This window comes from Taudactylus pleione, unplaced genomic scaffold (genome assembly GCF_031769625.1).
Source record: "Taudactylus pleione unplaced genomic scaffold, aTauple2 ptg000258l, whole genome shotgun sequence".
Lineage (NCBI taxonomy): Eukaryota > Metazoa > Chordata > Amphibia > Anura > Myobatrachidae > Taudactylus > Taudactylus pleione.
In genome coordinates, this window is record NW_028284660.1 from 5,992,540 (window position 1) to 6,010,439 (window position 17,900).

General features: G+C 42.1%; 1 pseudogene; it reads right to left on the minus strand.

Moving 5' to 3' along the window:
- Positions 1-3,270: 3,270 nt before the first annotated feature.
- LOC148514829 (alpha-2-macroglobulin-like) overlaps positions 3,271-17,900 on the minus strand; it is a 67,597-nt pseudogene continuing 52,967 nt past the window's right edge.

The following is a 17,900-nucleotide window of genomic DNA, read 5'->3' on the forward strand; positions in this document are numbered from 1 at the left end:
ATTACGCCATAATATATCAGGGTCATTTAGTAACAAATGGGGGTACAGATATCGTGTTCAGTAGGGAGATGTAGAATGTATCCATAGCAAAGATTCTATCACATTAGTTTGATTAATAAAATGTAAAACCTTACGCCAGAATTTTTTTATAACACCACCAGAAAGCATGAATAGAAGATGCATTGTCCAAAGAACACTTCGATAATTGACCAGTAGAACCCAAAATCATATACTTACATTGATTCTGAGGAATAAATGCTTTATGTATGAATTTGATATGGACGTCTTGTAATCTAGAGAATCCTTATGTTTTCAGTATAGTCCCTATGTGAGAAAGTAATTGTTGAATGTTTCCTAATTCAGGAAAGGTCTCTTGACCATCTAACATGAAGATTACGCCATAATATATCAGGGTCATTTAGTAACAAATGGGGGTACAGATATCGTGTTCAGTAGGGAGATGTAGTATGTATCCATAGCAAAGATTCTATCACATTAGACAGAGGTTGTGTGGAGCTGATGCCTTTAGGAAATTTGGTGTTTGCATAGTGGCAAACTTGCAAGTACATGAAAAAATGTTTTGCTGGAAGATGGAATTTCTACCGTAGTTGTTGGAAGGACATAATTAAGCCACCAGGATCAAATACATCTCGCATTGCACTTATCCCTTTACATTTCCAATGCATGAACCAAATATTCTGCAAAGATGGTGGGAAGTCTGGGTTGCCCCATAAAGGAATATATTTATTTACTGTATATTCTGTAGTTAGTTTTTTAGAAATGCTTCTCCAAGCAGCATAAGTATCCTGAAAAAATAAGTGATTACGCATATATTAGCAGGAATATCTGTGTCAGGGTTCTGCAGGGGATCGGTCGTGCCTTACCATCACACCAGCTTCCTCTGGCTTCCCAGGCAGGCGGACGGCTGGTGCAGCAGTGGAGGAGGAGCTGAGGATTCTCCCTTGAGGCTGTGGGTGGTCCAGTGGTGGGGATCAGAGTTCCCATCATGGGCACCACCATGAGTCTCCACATGTGACAGTTCTCCCATCCCATGAGAGGTGGTTGGTCAGCTGCTGCTGTGCACCTATCAACAGGTACCCTATGGTATATATCCAGCTGCCGTTCTCCAGGATCACCTGAACAATGCTTGTCTCCTAGTGCATATTAGTTGAGTTCCCGGTCAAGGTTCCCCTACTCCTTGTGATAGTTTCTAGTACCATCCTTAAGCTACAGTGTGTCTTAACATCTCTGCCTGTGTTCCTAACTGCCAGTGTGTATCCTATGCAATAGGGTGTCCAACACCTTTGCCTGTGTTCCAAACTGCCAGCGTGTATCCTATGCAACAGGGCATCCAACACAACTGCCTGTGTTCCTAACTACCAGCGTGTATCCTGTGCAACAGTGCATCCTAACACCCCTGTCGGTGTACCCCCAATCAGTGTCATCCGACTTTACTTGGCAAACTCTATCTCTGCCAGTGTGCTGCTTGTGCACACCACAGCACTAAAGGGTGTCATTATGCTACTATTGGAGTGCACCCCAAGTGCTTGACCCCCACGCAGTTGTGCATCATCATACGCTATATAAGCACCTTAAGTGCCAGCTCTCGGCACCTAGTGCATCTGAGTACCCTTTCAGGGGTGCTATGTCTTAGTGAACCTCCTTGTACACAAGTGCTTTTTTATGGGATTTCCCCGGGGCCCCAGATATTTGTATCTCCATTCCCACAGAGCTTGGGTACCTGATCAAAGGACCACGACCTGCTTGCTGGGTGCAGCTAAGCCCATATCCCACTTGGAGGGGTCACTGGCGAACACCTCCCTGTAGGTTAGACTCCGCACCATTGCCCAGGTCTCGTCAACATCCAAGACCTGTGGATGAGGAGAACATATATCCAAGCCCCTCGTCTCTGATTTCTCCCGCAACAATCTGCTTTTGGTAAATGAAGTAAAGCAGCTGGTGCATATGAATGAAATGAAGCTGCTTCTAACACTTTATTTGTATAATTAGAAATGCCCAATAACCAATCTGAGCTTTACCTAAAGATCGTAGCTTGAGAAAAGGCAGCTATATCTGGGAGTCCAGGCCACCGTTTCCCTACTTTGTAGCAAATTACTTCTTTGTATCTTTGGTTTTTTTGCTTGCCATATAAATTTAGTGAAAGCTGAAGTACATCTGCATTTTATAGGCTAATTTTGGGAAACTAATGGATTGAATCAGGGCAATCCTGCCTAATAATGACAGAAGGAGATTAATCCAATTTTCCAATTGAGAGAGAATATTTTTAATACAGGGTGTAAAATTGTTAAGGTATAATTTGGAAGGGTTAGATGGGATCTGAATACCTAAGTATTTAAGGGAGTTTTGTGCACATTTTATACCAAATTGTTGACAGGAATTAAAAGTGGAACTATGATAGTTAAGGGGTAGCATCTCACATATCTGTACATTGATTCAGTAACCCGTAAAAGAGCTAAAAAGAGCTATAAGGTCCCAAATGATAGGAAGGGATCTGTAAGGGTTAGAAATAAACAACTTAGTATGCTCTGCTTCCATCAGGTGAGTCTTCTGTAAGAGGGAGATATCAGCAGCAGCTTTGTTTAAATAAGTAAGAATTCTCTTCCATTTTATAAGAGTGTGAATACCCTTAACATTCCATGAAAAGACATTAAGTGGTTTCATAATATGTTACAAAAAATTGCTTAAGAGTAGGCAACATTGTCACTAGAAAAAAAACAAAAATGGGGGAGGATAGACAAGGCGAAGACATCAGAGGGGAAATAACACTATCAGAGAGCTGATATGAGAGAAAATACAAACAAAAATGTAGAAATATCTTCATCATTTTGAGAAGAACAATAACATCAAACATACGACAACAATAATACTGAAATAAAACTAATCTATAACTTCCGTGCCAGGGCTGGTGTCCATGGTATAATTGTACTAAATGTCGTTAAATATTAAAATAAGCAGAGTAGTACCTGGTATATATAAATAGTGGGGTAGATACTCAAAACATTAAAGTATCAGATATATAGAATATAATTACTGTGAAATTAATGATTTAAATATACGGATTAAGAGACACATCCTATCCATCTTATAAAAGCCAACTAGGTAATCTTTTGAAATAACCATTAAAATAGTTGCCATTAATTATAAAAAAGGAGATATCTGGTTACATAGAACATATTACTCTAATCCAAATGAAAAATAGGGCAAAGTGAATTATATGTAGAGTATATACTCATCTACACTACATCTAAATTAGTCAGAGGAAAATGGTTCAGCTGACCGCTCAAGATCCTCTTCAATTATAAATTCCTGGGCTTCTGTAGGAGATGTAAATTCCATAAAGTCTTTGCCATTAAATATACGAAGATGTGCAGGGTAAAATAGGGCAAATTTGCGGTTGGAGCAGACCAGTTTGGTACAGATGGGGGCCATCTCCTTCCATGCAGCATAGACTCCCACGGAGCAGCTGAAATAGCATGAAGTGATATCCTTCCCATATTATTTTGCCAGCGTTTTTTGCAGCTAACCAAACATCCACTTTGTGTTGAATATTGAGGCATTTGAAAATGATGGCTCTGGGTCTGGTATCCAAATTGTCTCTGGTGGGGCCAACACAATGAGCTCATTCAATTTCAAAATTAGTAAAGCTATCAGAGACTCCAAGAGGCATCGGTTGTTCTGTTTTCAGGAATTTAAGCAAAGCGGGGCCTTTGATAGAAGCCAATTAAACGTAAATTATTTATGCGTGACATATTTTCTAACTATTCTATTTTATTCTTCATCTGGTATTGTGTCTTCTGCATCTGTATGACTAGGTCTTTCATTTCCGAGATTTCCTGTGTATTTTCCCCAATATGATGCTCATTTGTTATCACTTGCTTGGAAGTATTGGCCAATTGATCTTTAATCTCACAAAAGGGATCAAGGCCTTAAGTCTCTTTGGGCAAGACAGGAAAGGAATGTCAATTTGGATGGAAAAATATATATATATTAAAAATACCAGATATGTTTATTGTTCTGTGTCCCCTTGTGTTTACGGCATATAGAGATGGGTGTGGTATGAATGTTGAGAATTGGAATGTCAAAATGGAGTTTAGGTTGGCAAGCAATATGTCCACATTTGAAAAAAAAGCCGACATGGTTACAATGTTGACAGTCTCATAAGGCCGACATTTAATGTGTTGACACCAGAATGTTGAAATACAGTTTTTTTGGCTGTGTTAGGCTTAGGCTAAAATATGCACAAAACTGTATGTCTGCATTCTGATGCTGACATGTTAAATGTCGACAGTATAAACATATTAAACATATCAACATATTTCAATGTCACATATTGCTTGTTGACCTAAAGTGCTGGCAGTCAACATTTAGAACCTGTTAACATTCTCAAGGTTGAAGTTCTGACTGGATCCCTGTAGGGCTATTAGCACAGCGATGCCGACTCATACTTTTCCCCATGATAGTTCACTCTCTGAATCTCTTTAAAGGATTATGGGCCTGATTCAGACCCACTCGCGAGCGGCTGTCTGCTCGCAAGTGGGTCGATGTTATGGACTGAGCATGCGCACGACGGAGGGAGCTCCGTCGTGCGCATGCGCCAGATGCGACGAGCGAAGGAAAGTCCTTCGCTCGTTGTGTCCGATCAAAGGGGGCATGCTGTCAATGTTGATTGACAGCACGCCCCCTTTGGTGGGCGTGCCGGGGGCGTGCCTCCCTGACGGGGGCGTTCCCACGGGAACGCCTCCCGTCAGAAGCCGGCCCACTGACATCACTAGTGATGTCAGTGGGAGTGATTTTGGCTCTGATAGAGCCAAAATCACTCCGGAGCTTGCGGTTGAAAACCTCAACCGCAGGCTCCGGCTCGCAAATTCGATGGTCGCGACCATCACAATGCACGCTCGTATAGCCTGTAGGTGGTGACCCACAGCTATACGAGCGTCCAGGAGGACGCTCCATGAAAATGGAGCCCGGCCCTCATTCAGAGCATGCGCTCTGCTCAGAGCGTACGGCTCTGAATGAGGGCCTATGACTCTTACTTTGATGCTATTCAGCAATGTCTTACATGATTACTTAGCATTGTCTGATGCACTCAGGGGTAAACATAGGTCTTTTAGAGGGGGGAGGGGGGTTCCATGCCACCAGTGTGGGCATGACCATTATGGATAGCTATTAATTTAGGTTGCTCTCCAAATGTTCCTTATCCCCTTAAAACACAGAGGTGATGCTGACACTAGTGTACAGACCTGCAATGGAAAGCTGTTCTACTTCAGATTTGCAGTGAAAGACTTGTATAGTAAACACAAACTTTGTACAGTGCAATGTGAAGATCATGTAATAAATAGTTTCGTCCAGGGGAAATTCAAAGTAAGCATAATGTAATCAATACCATCCTACTAGAAAAGTGGAAGGTAAACAACCTATTACCCATAGGCAGCCATTGTGGATGACAGTATGATAGATGCAGGGGAAGCTACTGTATCCATTTTAGAGTCATCAAATAGTCTCTCTCTTTTCTCTCATTCACTTAAATGAAATCAATGAAAGTTAATTCTAAGAATGAATAAATAATAATAATAAAAATAATAATAATAATAACACTGTACAACAAATTAATACTTTTAATTTGCTTCCTTTCTAAAAATAGTCATACATTACTAATTTGATGTCAAGAAAAACTAAAATGATTTCAGAATGTTTTTACTAGCTCTATTTTTTTGAGCTACACTACTTGCACTATACTGTATGTACATTAGTAATATAGTCATAGTGAAAAGCTATTTTAGAATAATCTGATATTTTCTTGATAGAAAATAAATAACAGTTGTATTAATTCAATCAATCACAAATAAGAACACAAAACGAAACAAACATACAGCATTCTAAACAAACATACAGCATATACGAGTGTGCAGGATGATGGTCACGATGGTCTTGACCATCGCGACCATCGAAACTGCGAGCAGAAGCCTGCGGTTGAGTTTCTCAACCGCCAGGCCAGGAGTGATTTTGGCTCTATCAGAGCCAAAATCACTCCCACTGACATCACTAGTGATGTCAGTGGGGCCGGCGTTAAGACGGTAGGCGTTCCCTTCGGAACGCCTCCATCTGGCAGGCACGCCCCTCGGCACGCCCACCAAAGGGGGCGTGCTGTCAGTCAACATCGACAGCACGCCCCCTTTGATGAGACACTACGAGCGAAGGAAAGTCCTTTGCTCGTCGCGTCTCATGCATGCGCATGACAGAGCTCCCTCCGTTGTGCACATGCGCAGTGCAGACCATCGACCAACTTGCGAGCGGACAGTCGCTCGCGAGTGGGTCTGAATGAGGGCCCTAACACCTTATCTATCGTGGAGAAAACTGCAAAGTTCAGTGTATCAGCTCAGTGAGTAATATTCAAGTTCTAGGTAACAATTGCAACCCAACTATACACCCATACTTACCTGCTCTCTCGCAATGTCCGGGAGACTCCCCAATCTAGTGTGGCTCTCCTGGCTTTGTATGGCTGGGATGGGGCCATCATAATGTGATTGTGCTGCCACCTCCCACCTGGCTGCACCCAGGGCCGCCATCAGGGGGGGACTGCCGGGACTGCAGTCCTGGACCCGGACACTAGGCAGAAAGAGGGGGGCCCATTCCTGATGCCAGAGGAGGGCTGGGCCAGGGGCATGGTGACATCTGCTCCCCAGGCTGGAACAATTTTGTTGCAAAGTAAGCCACGCCACCGCAGGCATGCATTGCATGCACATGCCTGATGGCCGACAGAGAGTGCTCCACTCCCCGGCTGCTCTGATTGTTTGTAAGACAATTAGAGTCAGGGCCGTAGGGAGGGCTGCACGGTGGTTGCTACTCCAGGTGCAGAAGTCTAAAGTGGCAAGTGCCCACTGCGATGTATAATTCACGAGCGGTGCGCCCAGTGGCTGGCTGTCTCTTGTCCCCGTCTCCTGCTGATTATGCGGGGGGTGAACGGTGCTGGTTTGCACTGCACTGGTGCTGAGATAGAAAAGGGAGGGGTTAGGATGTCATGACATCACAACGCCTCTTTCGCAATCACCATCCAAGAAGAACTGCCTGCCTGCAAGAGGTGCAAACTCACACCGCCCTGGCAAGCCCCAGCAGCAGCAATCATAAAACATGGATGAAATGTAGAAACATGTAAGTTTTTTTTAAAAAAAGGGGACACAACATTACTAAACACATATTGTATAATGGAAAGATGGTCTTGGGGAACAAGCTCATAAAATACATATGTATTGTAAGGTATGTAGGTGGGGGCATAAATACAATAAACAAATACTTGTTTAATAAAGTTTTTTTTTAGTCACTGCCACTGGAAGAGTGAGGCCAGGATTAGGTCTAGAAAGAGATGCTGTAGAGGATCTCTGACGTCACAACCACCTGACCAGAGGCAGAACTATGGGAGACAATGGAGGCACTTGCCGCCGGGCTCCAGATCTGAAGGGGCACCTCCTACATTATCCACAACATATTCATCCCACTTAGGGTTGTAACTATGTACCCGGAGTGTACCGTCACAGCTGCCCAATACATGGCACCCCTTCCTGGCACCTGAGAAGCCACCATACTCTAGTGGAGAGCTCCATGGCAGACTATCAGCTGCTGCCTTCATTTATCTATAGCCTGTCTGCACGCAATTTGCTACATTACAGTGTCAGCGGCAGTGACGGGGGGGCACCAAATTATAACTTGCCTCCGGGCATCAGGGATGAACTTACACCACTGCACCTGACCCTCAACCAAAGGGGGAGGGGACAGGTACAGAACAGGGGGAGCAAAAGTGACCCTGGTTCGCTTCACTCACCACAGGTTTATATTCCCCACCACACCAACATGGATGGTAACACTGGAGTGGTCCAGCCCTGCTGCAGTGGTCACGTGGTTGTGACATCAGAGAGGTCCTTTCTCCAACTTTGATTTACAGTTGCAACAACTGTGAGGTCAGAATAGCCACAGCATGCCTGCCAGTCAGACCAGGAGAAAAAGCCATCTTCTGGGAGATAAGTTAAGAGGGGAGGAGGGGGGCCCTGATTATTTTGCCAGTCCTGGGCCCTACAATTTTGGATGACAGCATTGATATCTCTCTGATGGCCAGGAGTATTGATATCTCTCTCTCTCTTCATAATAAAAGTTTGAAAATTGGCAAATTAGATTTTTAAAAATATATAGAGTACTATATCCTGAGCAGGTTATAGTCTACATAGAATTTTAATTCACTTATTACGTTCTTCTGAACCTTCTTTATCTATATAATATTTTTAATACTTCACTGATCAGAATCCCAATTTAGGGGACATTAATTATGTGTATTAAAGTATATAGTGCACTATGTAAATAGAACTTAGGGCCTGATTCAGCAAGGAACACAACCGCGTATTCGCACGCAGTTTGCCATTGTTTGCCATCTGCACATGATTCCGCGTCGCAGTGTGAGTGTGAGAACTAGCCACTACAATCGGGGAAGGGTACACACGGTATAAGTAGTGAGCACAGAGAGCCCTCTGATATCGTGTGACAGGAAGTGCCATTTGTTGGTGTTACGGGGAGTGGTCGGCCAAACGCTTGTTTGCCAGTGCATTGGGACTCCATCGCATGGGCGTGCATAAATTAGCTGCTGCGATTGCATACGCAGCCTGGTGTCCCTCTGCCCACTGGGACAGCTCTACCACTATTGTGCATGAGGCTCTGATTTTACCAATGTTTTCGCAGACTTGCACATCAGTATACGGATGTGTGTTGTGTGATGAGGGTAAGGGAGTGGCATTGTGTAGTGCTGGGCGTCTGCCTCTTGTGCTGCATTTGCCGTGTGTATGCATTCATTAGCATATTCTCGCAGCGGCCTGGGGGCATACGTGTACAGACTTGTGTTCCTTGCTGAATCAGGCCCTCAGTGGAAAGCTGTGGGGGGAGAAGATGGTAGGCAGATTTGCATGTGAGGGAAATGTTGAGGGCAGATGTGCATGTGAGAAATCAGGTGTTAGGCAGAGGAATATGTGAGTTAGAAGGCTGCATGGGAAAGTAGTGAAGTTGGTCCTGGGGGGGCACCAGGAAACCTTTGCCTAGGGCACCAGGAAACCTTGCATCGGGCCTGGTTAGTGGCAGCCACTCAATGTATTATACAGAGGAGAGGTATCCTTGCAATAAGGACGGTTACATGTGATGGTTTCCCCACACAATGTGCTGCTGTGCAAATTTCTGGTTGTCACAGTACATGTGTTCTTTCGGTATAAGAGCTAATGCAACCATGGTGTGCTTGCCTGGGAATCCTGCTAACTGATACGTCACCAGCATAGAGGCGTATAACACAAATATACACTGAGACACGGTTATGCAGTGAGTTACCTGGCACAGACTGTGGTGTCAAAGACAAGAGCAAACCTCTCTAAAACAGTCAGCCTGTGTGGTAACCGTTACTGAGAAGGGAGCATCGTCTTCGGGGTTCAGTACGTTGTATTTATGTGTTATCTGCAGAGAGAAAGAGACGGTCAACAATCTTTCTAGCATTTATAGTAATCAGTCAGTTTTCACCAACATTTTTGTTTTCAATTATGTTATTTTTTATAATTATTTTTATTTGAGTCTATTAAAGAAAGTAAAATATTACAGAATAAATGTCAGTTTTATGTGAACTGTGTAGAGAAGCCAATGAATATATAAAAACTAGGAGTAACCTGTGTTTCAAGCTCTAAACCCTGACAAAGAAGGTTTTATCTGAAAAGTGCTGGAGAGGAGAACCTAATTTATCATTTCCGGATCTTACCGACATTGTGGTATCCAGCTTGTCTTTTCCCCTGTTCCCGGGGTACAGGAGAAAGCGATTGTACTGGTTGCCTATCCAGCTACTTTAGGGTAATTGATTTAGGTCACAGCTCAGTATGGATTTTAATTTTGGTTGATTATACAGTTTATATATGTTTATACATGGTATAAATAATGTGGTGGAATGATGTTAGCACCTGAATAAATTAATCTGATAAACGCACTGAAAAAGGCTACAGTTGTAGCCGAAATGCATTGCTGTTTCCCTTTGAACACTTGAATTGATTTGGAGTCAGCGCTTGTTCCATTGGTCTGTCTATCTGAAGGCTGACGGTAATACTGGCTACATCGCTGTCTACTTCCTATTAGGAGATGGGAGCTGACCTTGTCCAACTGCCTGTTTGCCTGTTTCTCTGGTCTAAGTGGCTGACCCTGCCTGACCATGCTTCTCTGGTCCAAGTGACAGACCACTGCAATCACATCCATGCTGCTTCCCTGAGACATATAGGAGCCGGATATCGTGGCTACCCTATACTACAACCACCTTGAGACGTCCAGCAGGTGGTTCATTGCGGCTCACTTAAACCGCCAATAGTTTCTTCCCTACAGCATCCCAGTGACGGAAGGTGTTTGGAGAGGAATTTACCTCCATGCTTTATTACATCAGAGCCACTAATCACCCCCCTACCATATAGCCGCTGCGGTCTGGATACGGCACCCAGCAGGCGCTTAGTGGGTGTAATACCATCTGGAGTTGCTACATCTTCATCTGCAGAATCCCAACCTGTTGTAAGGTAACCTTCACATCACTGTACTGATTAATACTAGGGATCTCCATGCCAATTTACTGAGATTCATTACCTGTGATGTGTTACCAGCATTTGGGAAATTGTGATAACCTTTGTTCACTTTAATAACTGGTGTCATTTACGAGACTGTTTCCCTTCATCTGGTTTACCATAAGGTATAATTTGCTACATGTGTGACTCTATCCAGTCAGTCTATTTATCCACACTTATGTGACTGTCTGGATATTTGTGACCATCTCTTAATTAATAATTCTGTGTAGATATTTACTCCCTAGAATCAATTGTATTCCACCCTTCTCACGGGATTATTATATAGTATCTGTCAGTGTCCACTTCGGACACCGCAAATTGCTACTAATTGTTTGTATAATTAATATATCTAATGTTATGCTATGTTTTGGTTTCATTGATAAGAGTCTAATCAACTCTAAATTATATATTCATGTGTTTTCTTGTGCTGATATCCAGCCTATTAAATTTATACCATTTATTCTGATGTCTTGATATTTCTGGTGTCCCAGCACAGATTTAAAAGCGCAGTTTTTCCTTTTACGTATACAATTTATATGTTTGACAATCACCTTATTTTTCTGCTGCATATTTTTCTGATCCCCCTGCCTAAATTAAGCGCTAGGTAATTTTTCTGTGTCTCTTTTCTTCCGAAACAAAATTCCTCCCATCCGACCCATTCCCCAATTTGTGCTTTATTTGTTGTTCGTTTGTGTTTATTGTCAGGGCGGTAAAGCGCGGTAAATAGTAACCATAATCGCATGTCTGTCCAGGTGCACTGTGGAACATTTTAATTAGAAAGATATTACCCGCATGGGAAGCGTGGACACCACCTGCATGGGGGCCCAATATTTGTCATATAATTTGTGAGGGGGGCAGGCACTCTGCTGACACCTATGATTTGCAGGGAAGAGTATTAATATCTCCCTGGTCCGAGAGGTGATGGTTATGGAATGATATCATTGTGATGTTTGCTTATGCTTTAGTCTGCCACCAGTATCTAGTTACAGGTTCTTATTAGATAATTAGATCTAATTCCAATCTTCATAAATCAATTTAAATAAGCAACATTCTAAATTCCTGAAACTGTTTTGAATAAACAAATTCCAATTCACCATATACTGTATATGTCTCATAGGCTTTATTTAATTATTTAGTTTTGTGAAAGTGAAGTTGTCTTGTCATAAAGGTATTATATTATTTAGGGGGGTTAGCATGGGGCTGTATATACTAGAGCAGTGGTTATCAAACTCGGTCCTCAGGACCCCATACAATTCACGTTTTCTAGTTTAAGGCCCCCATATATCTGATCGAGGATCTCGCGATCCTGTGATCAGAAGGGAAACGCTGATCCGCCAGTCAGAAATGCTGACCAGGGACCATCGATGTTTAGCGATCTGTCACAGAGTCACTGAAATTTCAAATGTTAAATTTCACCAATTTGACAATAATGATCATTTTTTGATCGTGATTGTCATATCTGTGAAATCCAACATGTTGGATTTCTGCGATCCTGCGATGCCAAGTTACAGCATCGCAGGATAGCAGCAATCCATCGCAAATGGATGGGGGCCTTTACCAAGCAGGAGCACAGGTATAGTCATTACTCACTGACACATTTTAAAAGGTCCACAGATGGAAATAATTATTTCAATTGTGATTTTGTGAGGAGACCTGTAAAACATGCACTGTTTGGGGTCCTGGGGACCAAGTTTGAAAACCTGTGTGCTAGACACAGGGTTGTAGCAGTACTCTATGCCACCTTGTGTGGTCCCAGCCCGAAACCTAAAATTACATCACTAGGAAGTTGAGCACAGACCATAGTTCCCTTAAGATACTGCAGACAGCTCTGCAGTCTCCGGGCAGCTCTGCAGCAGCACTATTGGCTGCAGGGTACTGTCCGGGCACCCTGCAGGTGCCATAGGGAAGAGACTGTACCGTCTCCAAGGCCTTGTGCCCTGGGCAATGACACTACTTGCACATCCCCAGTAACAGCCCTGACTAGAAATAGCATTGTATTATCTCCCTGAACACATTATTAACATCACTTTTGATGGACCCTCAGCCTGTACATGGCCACTTATCCACACCTATAGATAGCTCTAATCCCTCACTGACTAGCATATATCTTTGTACCATCAAAGCCTGTCTTTTTAAGCATATATTGTTATGGGGCCAGAGAAAGGGGCTGGACAAACGGGATATTATTGGGTTACCTGGAAGGTCCTGCTCTTATGTACTGTATGAATGTATCATTAACGTCCCTGGGAAGTCTCACCTGTACCAGAGAAATTCCATTGCCGGTGACGGAAATTTTGAAAGTCCCATATGAACTATCACTAAACTGCTGTGACTGGACCAGGAATTTGTTTCCTTCATTCACAGTTATACGGGCAACTTCTGTATCTCCATTGGTCACGACAACTTCAGCATTCTTATCACCTGCATTGTTTAGCAGTCGCCCAAAATGAGTCAGTCCGTTAATAGCTTCTACTGTGTAATAGTAGAAAGAGAAGAAGTTGTAGAATGAAGTGATAAATATTTATATGAATATATATAATTGCTGAATTGCTTTATGTTTTTTCACCTCTGTACAAGTGATGGAGCCTTGCATAGCCCTTGAGTACCTGTGAGGACAGGAAACCACCATTCAAGTTCATCTGTGAAGTCAAGTATACGGCTATCTGTCCAAGCAAGTCCTTTATTTGCTGGGTCAGGTCAATACACTTCATGATGGCCAAAAATATGTTCACTGTGACAACCACATTCTCTGAGGTGTAATCACATTCCCAGTGGACCATGCCACCTGTGGGAGTGAAAATGAGATTTGGGATTATCATTAATAATAATAAAAACAATAAAACATTTATTTATATTGCACTTTTATCCCAATAGGACTCATAAAACTTTATATTTGTATTTAAAAAAATACTAGATACAAAAACAGATTTTTTTAATTTACTGTTGAATACCATTCTCTGCTTCCATCTAGGAAACACTGCTCACCATAGGTTGCTAGAGGGGTTCAAAGGAGCTGACACTTATTAGACTACTATAACTTTAAGAATCTCCTCACTTCTGAAACCCCTGGTCATCAGTACATCTTCTAAATAGACTTAAACCTAAGGTAGACAACATAGTGTAACTTGTAAATGAGCATGAACCAATCAACAAACTCATAACTTAGAGTAAAGGTGGGAATGTAGTGTCCTCTGGATGGAATCTCTTGCATCCAATCTGGGGAACACTACTTATGTTACTGTACATTCTAAAGATACCTTTAGGAGTGGGAATGCTCAAACAACCTGAACGTAAAACATTCCATCTAAAACTGTTATACCTGGGTGCAAGCAACTGAAACCAGTAAAATTTGGTAAAAGTGTGAGCAGAGGACTAGATGGCCACCCGGCACAACTGCCCCACAGAGGCCCCATTCTATGCAAATCAAGTAGCACTCACTGTCCTGGTAGTGTAAGCTGGAGCTGTCCGCCCTGCACTTGGGAAAGCCTGGAGGCTGGAGGCCACATGTATTCACATCATAAAGCACTGGGAGAGAATCAGTCCACCAAACTGAGGAAGTCCTTTTCAAATAAAGGAAGGACCTGGACCACACACAGAAAACCAAACTCCTGTGTTGCTTAGGGAAAGAAGAAGGCTGATACACAAGAAGGATAAATTTCTGGTTGATGTGAATATTTGACACAGATTTCAGTTGGAACAATGGAACCATATGCAAGACTACCTGATCCTCATGCAAGACAATAACAGGGTAATTGCACAACAAGGCCACAAGTTCAGAGACCCTCCAGGCCGATACAATGGCCATGAGGAAGACTTGCTTCCATGTCAAATACTTCAACTCAACAGTGTCCAAGGGCTTTAATGGTGCCTTTTAAAGGCCAGACAGTACCAGGTTTAGATCCCATGGAGCCATCGGATGGCACCACAAAATGTAGATCTTCCACATCCTGTGGTGGTTCTGGGATGACACAAGTTTTGTGGCATGCAGCATGATTTGTACCATACTGGAAGAAAATAACTCAGCCTTCAATAGCCATGCCAATAAAGCCAGCTGAGGAATGTCCTAGTGTAAGAATGGTCCCTGTCGCAACATATCTGAAAGGGAAGACATGAACCAGGAACTAAAGTAATTTTAGGACATCAGTGTACCCGGACTGCTGAGGCCTAACCAGAGCCTCCAGGATAACCTGCATTCCCTGTGCCTTTATTCTCTTTACCACGTGAGGCAACATTGGCTACTGAGAATAAAGATACCCAAGACCAAACATTTATGGAACAGTCATGGCATCCACCACAAGGCTTTCAGTTCTCTGGACTGGGCACAAAATGTGGGAACATTGCAGTTGTGGCAAGAGGCCATTAAATCCACATCTGGCAGGTCTCACTGCTGAACCAGCTGGTGGAAGACCTCCAGGTAAAGAGATAACATTCCCAGCAGGATATTGTTCCTGCTGGTTAAATCCACCTTCAAACTGTTAACTCCCAGTATGAACACAGATGAGATCACTGGCACAAACATCTCCGCTCAAGGCAGAATATGATCAGCTTCCGCCATTGCCCTTGCACTCTGGGTGACCCCTTCATAGTTGGTATATGGTAACATTGTCTACTTGGATCATGACAGGCTTGCCCTGAAGAACAGACTGAGCACTGGACAGAGGAAGGAACATGGTCCGAAGTCTAGAAGATTGATGGGAAGGGTGGATTTCTGCAGGCAGTATAGTCCCTGCAGGTAAAGATATAAGGTCAATGCCCCAAACCTAAAATGGCCTCCATGGTCACAATGATCCAGGATGGAGTGGGCAGAGACCTGCCCTTTCTGATATTCTTTATGTCTAGCCATCACTGTAGGCAAGACAGGTACTCAGCGAGAGGTTGAACAGCTGATAGATCAGGTAATCGCTGGACCCCAACAAACCCTTCAGAATTTCCCACTAAAGCTCCTGGGAGTAGAACATGGTGTACAGTATTATATATAAAGAAAAACATTATGCCACATCAGTAAAGCTGTTTATATCAAAATATCAAAAGTCTTATTTCAAATATTGCATCTTATTTAGGAATAAATTCCTTACTCTTCAGATGCCTATGAGGTGCTACCTACTACTCCACTGAGACCATAAACACCAACACAAGAAAAAGTATCTGTGTGGGTGTATTAAAGACCCATACTTTAAAATATTGTTTACAATATATGCCAACAGTGAAATATTAAAATAATGTAAGTGTAAAAGAAATAGAAAATGTATTTTGAAATATTATAAACCCCGTGGCTGCTGTCTTTGGGCCCGATTCAGCAAGGATTGCAAGTGTGCGCATGCACCCATCCGCTGTGAGAATATTCTAAAAATACATACTCATGGCAATCGCAGCACAAGAGACAGATGCCCAGCAATACATAATGCCACCTCCTTCACCCTCCGCTAATGTCCGTACAGATGCACAAGGATGAGAAAACATCGGGACCATTGGGTAACATCGGAGCTGCACACAGACTAAAGGTAGACCTCTCCCTGCCGCAGGAGTTGAGGACCTCTCTCCTGCACGCAGAGGGACACCAGGCTGCATCCGTCATCTCAGTGGCTAATTAATGCATGCCCCTGCAACGACGTTGCAATATGCTGGCATGCCTGCGTTCACCCGGCCACCCCCCCATCACCACCCACAAATGGCACTTCCTATCAATCACTCTGCAATGGGTCTGCATAGCCTCTGCAATCGCAGTTCCCTTCACAATTGCTGGTTTGGCGCCCACACTGTGATGCATGTGCAGTGTGAAAACATTGGCCGAGTCCGTGCGTTCTCTCACTTGCGTTCCTTGCTGAATCAGGCTCTGTATACTCTGTTCTTATAGCATAATAAAGGATTAATAGCCCTCAATAAATTATATATTTTGTGTCAAAAAATCACTTGTATAATTTTCTTGTTTCGCAATAACAAAGATTAAATTAAGCCATTGTATTATTGTTCTTTATATTTTGTCTGTTTGTTTCAGTATTACCACTATGGTTTGATTTTAACACCAGACACTTAAGGATACTGTACTTTAATACATTGTAACAGTTTCAAAATTATTAATGTAACAATGTAACAATTATATAGCAATGTAGTGATTATGAAACACTGACTTCTACCAATACAGCACTAACTGTGGTGATTTCTGTCTCTTCAAATCTTTTCTGAAGGATTCATATATTATATATTACAGGTAAAATGTACCTATGTATGGATATAAAGTCATCTTCAGTAACCTCCTTATTTTTAAACACTCATTGCTGTTTATGGTATTTCCTATCTGTAGGAGGGAAATTCTGATCGCTCAGTTTATACTGTATATTCCTTATTTCTGTAAGAACCATAAACCTGTAAAAGATATTATCCTAGGTTGGTATAACAATTAATGTTTAGATATCTTACCTTCTGTTATTAGTATAGCCAGTCACAATCACACATAGTCATATAGTAATATTAACTATCGATCCCTAATGTTATAGGATATTTTTAGAATCTCCACTGAGCCACTATTTACTGTCTGTTCAGGTTCTAGGCTCACATGTTACAAGCAACAATGTGTACTCTAAATAGGTTTAGTGCATGTTTCGGTCTCTTATCTTGTTAAACTGATAATTGCTCTCATTACGATGTCTATATGTCATTGTAGTCTTCATGAATCTCTGCAGTGTGTGGGCCTGATTCATTACAGATTGCCATATTGCGTACGCATGCAGATCAACTGCGATAGTATGCTAATCGATTGCGATCGCAATGCAAACTCAGCATTACATATAGGGGCAAACACAGGATTAGCAAGGGATTTCTAGATATGTGATAGAGGATTTTAGATACAGTATGTGTCTGTGTGTATATATATATATATATATATATATATATATATACACAACATGAAGAAATGCTGGCACACAATGCTTAAACATGTCCATCCCACCTGGGTGCCTCCAATGTACGTAATACACAAACCATTCCAAAGTAGTGGCACTCGCAGGACTTGATGCAGAAAATAAATTTGTGGTGTAAAAACACCTAACTAACAACAGATACCTCCACACGGAAGTATCTGTTGTTAGGTGTTTTTACATGATGAATTTATTTTCTGCTTCAAGTCCTGTGAGTGCCACTACTTCGGAATGGTATATATATATATATATATATATATATATATATATATATATATATATAATATATATATATATATATATATATATATAATTTATAAATATATTTATATATATATATATATATATATACTGT